This window comes from Eurytemora carolleeae, unplaced genomic scaffold (assembly GCF_000591075.1).
Source record: "Eurytemora carolleeae unplaced genomic scaffold, Eaff_2.0 scaffold888, whole genome shotgun sequence".
NCBI classification, from domain to species: domain Eukaryota; kingdom Metazoa; phylum Arthropoda; class Copepoda; order Calanoida; family Temoridae; genus Eurytemora; species Eurytemora carolleeae.
In genome coordinates this window covers 104671-111845 of record NW_019397379.1, presented here as the reverse complement: position 1 = coordinate 111845, position 7175 = coordinate 104671, and positions in this window count along the sequence as shown.

The following is a 7175-nucleotide window of genomic DNA, read 5'->3' as shown; positions in this document are numbered from 1 at the left end:
GCTTAGCTATGGTTTTCTGAGTTTGTATCATCTGTATATATATATATATATATAAAGGTGAAATCACTGTTTGGCAGTTTGGATGTCCGATAATAATGAACTTCTTGTCCAATTTGCCTCAAATTTTAATTGGGGAACATGGTAGAACCACAGGAATGTTCTTAGCTTGGTTTAAAGTTTATTATCAAAGAAAAGTAGGGTTCCCAAGCTAGTATCTATATAAAGATTATAGAGTATGTAGAATTGAGAGGGTTGCAAAAATGTGCAAACAATCCTTTAATGGCCAATATTGAGTTTATTTGCAATAAGTCATTCTACACCTTGTGCATTAATATCAATTAAAGTTATTTTACCATGACGCTATTTTGTTCTCACATAACAACGATGCAAATTTATGCATCAACTATTCAGACCGGATCAAATTTCAAGTGTCGATAGGACTTTGCCTTGGTGGGATCTTAAAAAATCAAATATTAATTTGGACCTTGGACTCACGTGTTTATGTCCTACACTATACCCTATGAATAAAAAAATATGTTTTGCAACTACTTAGAAAAAACACAGGGATGGGGGTGGGCCCCCCCCCCCCCATCCTGATAGGGTTAAATTTAAAGTATACCTGAAAATAGAAATTGATATACTGTAGAGGATATGAAATCCCCGAAAGAGGATTATGAAATCCGCAAATCAGTTGTGTCGGATCTAGTTAAATTTAAAGAGGGTCTTAAGGGTTATTGAAGTTTATTTAACAAAAAAAAAACAAGATTATGGTGATTTGAAGACAACATTTAAAAATATATTCAGTAAGAGTAATGAAATTTTAAATAGAAAAATTTACTAAAGTCACCTTTATTTAGAAAAACATCTACAGTATTAAAATGTAGTGTATTAAAATAGAATGAAAATGTAATGTATTACTAAAGAACTAAAATGTAGTCTACTACTATAGAATTAAAATGTACTGAATTACTAAAAAAACTAAAATGTAGTGTATTACTAAAGAACTAATATGTAATGTATTAATAAATAACTAAAATGTAGTGTATTACAATAGAACTTAAATGAATTCTAAAGAACTAAAATTTCGTGTAATACTAATGAACTAAAATTTTGCGCATTATTAAAAACTAAAATGTAGTGTATTACAATAAAAATAAAATGAAATGTATTACGAGGGAACTAAAATGTAGTGTATTTCTATAGAACTAAAATATAATAAATTATGTATTAAATTGTTGTGTATTACTAAGGAACTAAAATGTATTGTATTACTAATCAACTAAAGAACTATATGAATTGTATTACATTTACGTACAACAGTACTAAAATGTAAAGAATTACTATACACATAGAACTTAAATGTAGTCTACAGTCTCCAAAGCTTTAAACTTATTAATTAAGAAAATTGAGAAGAAATGAAAGAATGTAAGAATTATAAATGAAAGGGGAAAAATTGTTGAAGGAAAATTTAGTCCGAATCCTCCCCCCCCCCCCCCCNATATATATAAATCTATAGTATGTACAGGATTATCCATAAAGGATGAGATATATATAAATCTATAGTATGTACAGGATTATCCATAAAGGATGAGATATATATAAATCTATAGTATGTACAGGATTATCCATAAAGGATGAGATATATATAAATCTATAGTATGTACAGGATTATCCATAAAGGATGAGATATATATAAATCTATAGTATGTACAGGATTATCCATAAAGGATGAGATATATATAAATCTATAGTATGTACAGGATTATCCACAAAGGATGAAATATATATAAATCTACAATGTACAGGTTTATTCCCAAAGGATGAAATATATATACATCTACAGTATGTACAGGTTTATTCCCAAAGGATGAAATATATAAATCTACAGTATGTACAGGATTATCCCCAAAGGATGAAATATATATAAATCTACAGTATGTACAGTTTAATCCCCAAAGGATGATATATATATAAATCTACAGTATGTACAGGTTTATCCACAAAGGATGAAATATATATAAATCTACAATGTACAGGTTTATCCCCAAAGGATAAGATTTCAGATTAGTCTATGTGGAATGTATTTATCTTTACCTGTAGCAGTAATTTATTTGTTTCAATGCTGCTTTAAACGTGTTAATCTATTTAAACCTAATCATTACAGTAGCCTTGTGCTGAGTAAGCAAAGATAGTTTAGTTCTTATTTTGACCGCTAGGTGTCTCACAAATTTATATCACCAAGATAACCTGGTGATTCAGCATATTTAAGTCAGATTATTAAAAGTTTAGGTTAAATCATTGTCAGCAGTATTGTTGAAATAAAATATGTAATATTTCTAAATATTTGTGTCTAATAATGAAAATATTTAAACCGAGGATGAGATCAAAGCAAATTTGTAGCAAGTTTTAGTTACAGTTAGAATAACATTTATCTATTGTACAGTTTTATGAGGTTCAGATTTTAAATCGGACCCAACGTGCGAAATATAACTATGCTTTCTAAAAGTTTACAACCTGTCCAAAGTAGGATGTTTGTGTATAAAATATTTAAATCTCTGACCTGCGTGTTTATGTCCTACACCATACTCTTGAATTAAAAATACTTACTTAAACATTAGGCTATTTTACAAAGGAGATAAGTCTTTACCACAAACAAACAAACTCAACCTATTCTCTTTTCTTTAGTTTTCATATTCTCTTCTTTCTATATTCCACCATTCTATATTCTCTTTTCTTTAGTTTTCATATTCTCTCCTTTCTAAATTCCAACTTTCATCTTTTATATTCTCTTTTTTATAGATTTCATATTCTCTACTTTCTATATTCCACAATTCTTCTTTTACATTCTCTTTTCTTTAGTTTTCATATTCTCTCCTTTCTATATACCAACATTCTTCATTTATATTCTCTTATCTTTAGTTTTCATATTCTCTCCTTTCTAAATTCCAACATTCTTCATTTATATTCTCTTATCTTTTGTTTTCATTTTATCAACTTTCTATATTCCACCATTCTTATTTTTTTATTCTCTTTTCTTTAGTTTTCATTTTCTCTACTTTCAATATACCAACATTATTCTTTTATATTCTCTTTTCTTTAGTTTTCATATTCTCTTCTTTCTTTATACCACCATTCTTCTTTTATAATCTCTTTTCTTTAGTTTTCATATTCTCTCCTTTCTATAATCCAACATTCTACTTTTATATTCTCTTTTCTTTAGTTTTCATATTTTCTACTTTCTATACTCCACCATTCTTCTTTTATATTCTCTTTTCTTTAGTTTTCATATTTTCTCCTTTCTAAATTCCAACTTTCTTCTTTTATATTCTCTTTTCTCTAGTTTTCATATTATCTACTTTCTATATTACACCATTCTTCTTTTATGTTCTCTTTTCTTTAGTTTTCATATTTTCTACTTTCTATACTCCACCATTCTACTTTTATATTCTCTTTTCTTTAGTTTTCATATTTTCTACTTTCTATATTCCACCATTCTTCTTTTATATTCTCATTTCTTTAGTTTTCATATTCTCTCCTTTCTAAATTCCAACTTTCATCTTTTATATTCTCTTTCATATTCTCTACTTTCTATATTCCACCATTCTTCTTTTATATTCTCTTTTCTTTAGTTTTCATATTCTCTACTTTCTATATTCCAGCATTCTTCTTTTATATTCTCTTTTCTTTAGTTTTCATATTCTCTCCTTTTTATGATCTTCCATTCTTCTTTTATATTCTCTTTTCTTTAGTTTTCATATTCTATTCTTTCTATATTCCACCATTCTTCTTTTATATTCTCTTTTCTTTAGTTTTCATATTCTCTCCTTTCTATGATCTTCCATTCTTCTTTTATATTCTCTTTTCTTTAGTTTTCATATTCTATTCTTTCTATATTCCACCATTCTTCTTTTATATTCTCTTTTCTTTAGTTTTCATATTCTCTACTTTCTATATTCCACTATTCTTCTTTTATATTCTCTTTTCTTTAGTTTTCATATTCTATTTTTTCTATATTCCACCATTCTTCTTTTATATTCTCTTTTCTTTAGTTTTCATATTCTCTTCTTTTTATATTCCAACATTCTTCTTTTATATTCTCTTTTCTTTAGTTTTCATATTCTCTACTTTGTATATTCCACCATTCTTCTTTTATATTCTCTTTTCTTTAGTTTTCGTATTCTCTACTTTTTATATTCCACCATTTTTCTTTTATATTCTATTTTTTTCATTTTTCATATTCTCTTCTTTCTATATTCCAATTTCTTTTATATTCCCTTTTCGTTAGTTTTCATATTCTCTACTTTCTATATTTCACCATTCTTCCTTTATATATTCTCATTTCTTTAGTTTTCATATTCTCTACTTTCTATATTCCATCATTCTTCTTTTTTATTCTCTTTTCTTTAGTTTTTATATTCTCTTCTTTCTATATTCCACCATTCTTCTTTTATATTCTCATTTCTTTAGTTTTCATATTCTCTACTTTCTATATTCCAACATTCTACTTTTATATTCTCTTTTCTTTAGTTTTCATATTTTCCACTTTCTATATTCCACCATTCTTCTTTTATATTCTCATTTCTTTAGTTTTCATATTCTCTACTTTCTATATTCTACCTTCACAAAAGGACATATACAATTAATAATAAAATTCGGTAATGTACCTCCCCTGAGCACTGTACTGCCCCCTTCCCCGGGCTCTGTGCCGTGTAGGCTCTGTGCTGTGTAGGCTCTGTGCTGAGTATACAGAGAGAATTCTGTTTCTCATTTTGTCCGCTAGGTGTCTCACTATTAAGTTTATAACACCAAGATGATTAAGTATTTCGGTGTTTATGACCAAAATATTTAAAGTCTATCATCTGTAATATATCAGCAATGGATTGTTAAAATAAATTATTTACATTTTTAAAAGGTTTGTGTCTGTTCCTATTAAAAGCATGACATTAAGATACAAATTATTCAAAGTTGAATAATACAGCACAATTGGATTTACAAACTTTATCTAATATTTCACCTTGCCTTCACTATAGTTATATAGTTTTTTATTGAGTGCTCGGACAGACTAATGTCTGGGCCTACTACTGTGAGAGACCAATACCATGCTTGCGTCTACAACAAGTTGGCACATACAATGTAATTTGATATTTAACTTCGGCTCTCAGGGTGATAATTATAAGTCGAATTTTTAAAGATGTTTAATAAAGAAAAACAAGGTACAACAAAAAGACAATTTTATTTTTATTAAATCGTTATTACATGACAGTTTATAAAGAAATTAATTATCTCCACATTGTTAATCTTTTTCCATGCTTAAGGAAGCTCTCAAACAACTTCCAAACATTGAGGACGAATTTTATATTTGCAAAGCTAGAATTGTATTCTAGCTTGTATTCTCATATATCTAGGGTCCATCAAATGTTGAACAAATTATTTTAGGAAAAAATGGGGTAAAGTGCCGAAAAATACCGTCTTTTTACACTGTCTAACCTATTTAAGAGAGACCTGTACTCGTTTACTAAGCGCAAATGAAAAAGTCGACTTTAAAAATCACCTTGTATACAGCAAGTTTGAATTTATGAACATTTTAACCCCTAACTTTGCTGGAGAGTCCTATTTTGTGGTTCACAGTGGGTGCTTCCCCCCCCCCCCCACTGCACTCACTGCACCACTCAAATAACTTGTAAAATAGGATTTTTATGTGTATACTTTTTTGTCTTATTCCCTCCCTTCCACCCCCCCCCACATCCCATACCCTCCTTAACTCCTATTTGATCTATAATTATTAAATAATTTATCAAATTTTTAACTAATTAAAAAAATAATTAAGTACTTCAATTTAACCCGGAAATGAATAACCCCAACACATGAAATATGGGTGCGTGTCGCCCTAAGTGTAAGTAGTGTAAGTAAGACATGTTTGTTTGCGCTACGCGCATTGACAGTTTTACTCACCCCCTAAGAAATCCCTGTATCCGCCCCTGATCAAAATTAATTATATTGTTTTAGAGAAAAAGTTTTATTTTAATGAATAAATTCATAAAAAAATAAGAAATTCAATATAAAAGATATATAATGATGAAAAGAAATAATTGGTTCTATAGCATTGATTTTATTGACAAATTTCTTTTGAGAAATATGTTCCTAACCATTTAATTAGTTTTCTGTATAATTTTTACTTTATTTTTCGTCGTCGTTATTTAATAATTTTAAACAACTGATTCTGAAAACCTATCCACCCAAATTCATGATTTTGAACGTCGACTATGCACTCAAACTTAGCAATTACACATACACATCAAGTAAAGTTGAATAGGTCTCAAATGAATCCTAAAGAATTTGTCCACAACACTGCATACTCAGTTTAACTACCTTACATAGCAGGTCAGTCCCTTTAAAATCTAATTAAACAGAATAAAAAAGGTGCTGTGTGCCTTCCCTTCCTCGCACTACATAGTATATAGATTGGTTGCAGTAAATATACAGTAGGGATTGTCTATACTGCCTTCATGAATATATTAGTTTAAATACATGATTTATAAAGGGATTGCCTCCCAGGTCTATACTGCCTTCATGAATATATTAGTTTAAATACATGATTTATAAAGGGATTGCCTCCCAGGTCTATACTGCCTTCATGAATATATTAGTTTAAATACATGATTTATAAAGGGATTGACTACCAGGTCTATAAAGGGATTATAAAGGGATTGCAGTATTCAAGTGATCTTCCATTGCATGAAGAAAAGCATGCATGTCTCATAAGTTTTGTTCAGACACCGTTTTGAATCCGACATGCTATTATATAATTGGATAGTCACTTTAAATTTTGTGTCCAGTCCCTTCAACTGCCTGATTTTTGCCTGAGTTCTGTATACGGGTATTCAGTAGAGGTGCACGCTTATATACGGAAGCAGAGTAAATTCTAGATTTTTACACTTTAAAAAGAATAGGTTTACTATTGCAGTTTAAAGCGGAGGCCGGGGAGGGGGTTAGTGTAAGTAGGGAGATATTCCATCATTCTTCTTTTTTATTCTCTTTTCTTTAGTTTTTATATTCTCTTCTTTCTATATTCCACCATTCTTCTTTTATATTCTCATTTCTTTAGTTTTCATATTCTCTACTTTCTATATTCCACCATTCTTCTTTTATATTCTCTTTTCTTTAGTTTTCATATT